The sequence below is a fragment of the Etheostoma spectabile genome, chromosome 1 (genome assembly GCF_008692095.1).
Source record: "Etheostoma spectabile isolate EspeVRDwgs_2016 chromosome 1, UIUC_Espe_1.0, whole genome shotgun sequence".
Classification (NCBI taxonomy): domain Eukaryota; kingdom Metazoa; phylum Chordata; class Actinopteri; order Perciformes; family Percidae; genus Etheostoma; species Etheostoma spectabile.
In genome coordinates this window covers 18243993-18247775 of record NC_045733.1, presented here as the reverse complement: position 1 = coordinate 18247775, position 3783 = coordinate 18243993, and the positions used below count along the sequence as shown (strand labels likewise).

Sequence of the window (3783 nt, the reverse complement as noted above, 5' to 3'; positions counted from 1 at the left end):
TTTTTATATCGTCCAGCCCTTGGCACAAGTAGATATGGCTTTGAATTAAGGATCAAGAGTTTGAAATAGAACCAAGGTTCTAAGGTCTGCTATCTGGGGCTTTGAGTCTTGTTTAATGACAAGTGATAAGACTTGAGTAATCTCATCAAGGCTACTTTTATACATGATCACACATTGTTCACGAAGAGAGAAAAAACATGCATGAATTGAAACAGCATGAACCAAACCAGTGAACGACGATACCTAGAAATATGTTTTGTGTGCGGATATGTTCTTAATCAGGCCTTTTTTTTTTATGTACTTACACTCGTACTTTAAGCAACAATGATGGAATTCAACTTTCTCCTCTGTCATGTATAGATGCTGAGGGAACTGAAAGCAGAAAATACCTGAGGAGGAGCTGCGGAAAGACTCGGTGGTGAATGTCGACAGGATGTCCAGCCAGTTGGCGGTTTCTTTGTGAATGGATTAGAGGTCAGTTTCAGTATCCTTACAGTCCTCCAGTCAGGGCAACATGCATTGGTACGTGCCCCAATTGGTATACACAGAATATATATTTATGCTAGGGCTGCACAATATGGGGAAAATATGCGATAACGTTGACTATTTTGATATCGAGTTTACTTGCGATAAATAAACGGTTGTTAAAGTGTACTCAGTTCTGCCTTTCTGCGGCTTTCAGTATTCTGATCAAATGAAACAAATTGCCTGTTGAATTTAAAACAAATGAAAGTAAATTATTTTCAACATTATTTAATTGAACAAATTAAACATTGAATTGAATATAAAAGGCACCACTAAAAAAAAAACACTGACACTTACATTGTATAGGTATACCAGTTTTCTATTGGTATTTTCTTTAAACTAACAACAAATCTCTGAGTGACTTTTGCAATATGTTGCAGTCTTTCACGATGTCTTTATTTCAGAAGTTCAGATCCAATGACAATAAAAAACATATACTTTGGAGCCCTGATTTATAAAGTTATATATTTATATGGCATTTAGCATTAAAGGTCCCATGGCATGGTGCTCTTTGGATGCTTTTATATAGACCTTAGTGGTCCCCTAATACTGTATCTAAAGTCTCTTTTATATAGACCTTAGTGGTCCCCTAATACTGTATCTAAAGTCTCTTTTATATGGACCTTAGTGGTCCCTAATACTGTATCTAAAGTCTCTTTATATAGACACTTAGAGGTCCCCTAATACTGTATCTGAAATCTTTTATATAGACCTTAGAGGTCCTAATACTGGATCTAAAGTCTCTTTTATATAGACCTTAGAGGTCCCTAATACTGTATCTAAAGTCTCTTTATATGACCTTAGGGTCTAATACTGTATCTAAAGTCTCTATTAATAGACCTAGTGGTCCCCTAATACTGTATCGAAGTCTCTTTATATAGACCTTAGTGGTCCCTAATACTGTATCTGAAGTCTCTTTTATAGAGACCTAGTGGTCCCCTAATACTGTATCTAAAGTTCTTTTATATAGACCTTAGTGGTTCCTAATACTGTATCTGAAGTCTCTTTTATATAGACCTTAGTGGTCCCCTAATACTGTATCTGAAGCTCTTTTATAGAGACCTAGTGGTCCTAATACTGTATCTGAAGTCTCTTTAACTAAATTCAGCCTTGGTGCAGAATTACAGCCAATAGAGCCAGTCCCACAATCAGCGTTCCTTAGTATGTGCCATATCTGAGTCTGTAGCTTTGAGGAGGGGTGGAAGTGGAGAGGGGTGGGGCTGTGTGGCTTGGCCACTGTCACTTGCTCGTTCGAAAGCCATGATGTCTCTCTCTCTCTCTCTCTCTCTCTCTCTCTCTCTCTCTCTCTCTCTATCTCTCTCTCTCTCTCTCTCTCTCTCATGGGTGGGCCAAATTCTCTGGGCGAGCAAAGCAGAGAAAGGGGAGGTAAGATCGGCCCATCTGAGCTTTCATTTTCTCAAAGAAGAGGAAGAGGCACACACCCCATACAGCACTGTTCTAATCTCTGGATAATGGTACACCACGGCTGATATTTGAGAGCGCTATGTCACGTGGTCAGTGGGCTATAAACATTTGTTTATTTTGAAATCATTAACAATCAGAGTGAACGTACTTTATTGAACTTGTTTTCTTGGTAACAATGTCAATACATATAGCACAACTTATTGTACAATTTGTTTGATAATCAAGTTATAAGACGTCACTTTATTGTTTCAGTTATGGAATGCAATTATTCAATACAAAAGAGTTAAGGATGGCGTTTAGCCAGTTGTACAACTTGGCTTATTTGTAAGTTGTTTGGTAAACACTAAGCACAGTGACAAATTAAGAGGGGCTGGTCAGTGCAGAGAAGAAAAAAAGACATACTGTATATAATTGTACAAATTGCTTCTAGTTAGAAGGCACTGTTCTGGTACTTTTGTGTAATAGTACTCCAAAGGGTTAGGCTTCATTTCTACTTCATTAACTGACAAAAACATGAGATGCAGTGTCATTGGAAACCAGTAATATCTGACAACAAGATCATGTTGCCCAGGCCTAAAAACAATAGGGACTTTTTAGAAATTGGGGACAATCAAACCCCCAAACCCACAATGAATGTCCAGTGCTATTTCCTCTCTAACTGCTGGAGATGGCACCGTTTGTATTCTTGTTGCATTCTTGATTTTTTTTTCTTAGTTTATGCATCCTTTTCTAGCTCGACAATTTTTTTTGTAATGTTGTAGGACAAGGCAGCTGGCATGACCTGCCTCTAAAACGATGCAGAAGGTCTTGTTTATACGTTTCCTCTCTTGTCTCCTCTCCGTTTGATTAGGAGTTTGCTTAATCCCTCAGTAGGCCTCAGCTTTAAGCTTGTTGGTAATGACCTGCTTAATCCTTCTACTAGAGATAAAACGCACAAGCGCATTAATTTTAAAGCAGTTTACTCACTTCTAGGCTGCATCTAAAGAAAGCTTTCATCGTTGAGCAATGATGCAACTTTATTAGTTGCTCGGTTGTGTTGGTGAAGGTTAGCTGAGCATCTGCCTCTCTTTTAAGCGATGCCTGAAGAAAGGTCGCCGTACCTTCCATGCAGGTCTGGAGTAACACAGAGGTTTTGGTCTTTAGTGCATGTTTTACAGATTCATGATGGATCATACTCAAAACCAACTGTTTCACTCAGAATATTTAATAAATGATTAATCCTTTTAAGTTGTTTTTTAAGCAAGCATTCTCTGGTTCCGGTTTCAGTTGTAAGGATTTACAGGTTATTTTTGTCTTATGGTATAGTAAACTGAATGTGTTTAGGGCTGTCGGGCTGTATAACAAGTCATTTGTAGACGTGGTGTTGGGCTTTAGCAAATTATGCTTTTTAGGGCTGCAACTAACGGTATTTTTCAGAGTTGAGTCATCTGTTGAATATTTTTTTGAAATTGTTTGGTCTATAAATGTCAGAAAATTGTGAAAAATGTGGATCAGTGTTTATCAAAAGCAGACAATGATGTCCTCAAATGTCTTTTTTGTCCACAACTCAAAGATATTCAGTTTACTGTCACAGAGGAGGGAAGAAACTAGAATATATTCACATTTAAGAAGCTTGAATTAAAGATTTTTAAATTTTTGTCTTAAAAATCTACTCATACCGACTATTTGATTAATGGATTACACTTGCAGCTCTAAGGATTTTCTCTATTTTCTGTCATTATCTAGACCAAACAATAAATCAAGATATTCTGAAGATTTGGTTGTAATGAAACTAATTGTCTGTTGCAGCACTGGTGTCTTTAGATTTCCCGTTCCATGGATATGCAGAGCTCT

At 37.5% G+C, this 3783-nt stretch overlaps 1 protein-coding gene across 3 annotated transcripts in view; it reads left to right on the top strand.

The window, feature by feature from the left end:
- glceb (glucuronic acid epimerase b) overlaps positions 1-3783 on the top strand; it is a 49507-nt gene that overhangs the window by 21757 nt on the left and 23967 nt on the right. For all 3 annotated transcript variants that reach the window (XM_032515954.1, XM_032515960.1, XM_032515969.1), the window contains one exon: positions 361-474. The gene's annotated coding sequence lies outside the window, so the exon portion shown is untranslated. The remainder of the gene's footprint in view (positions 1-360; positions 475-3783) is intronic.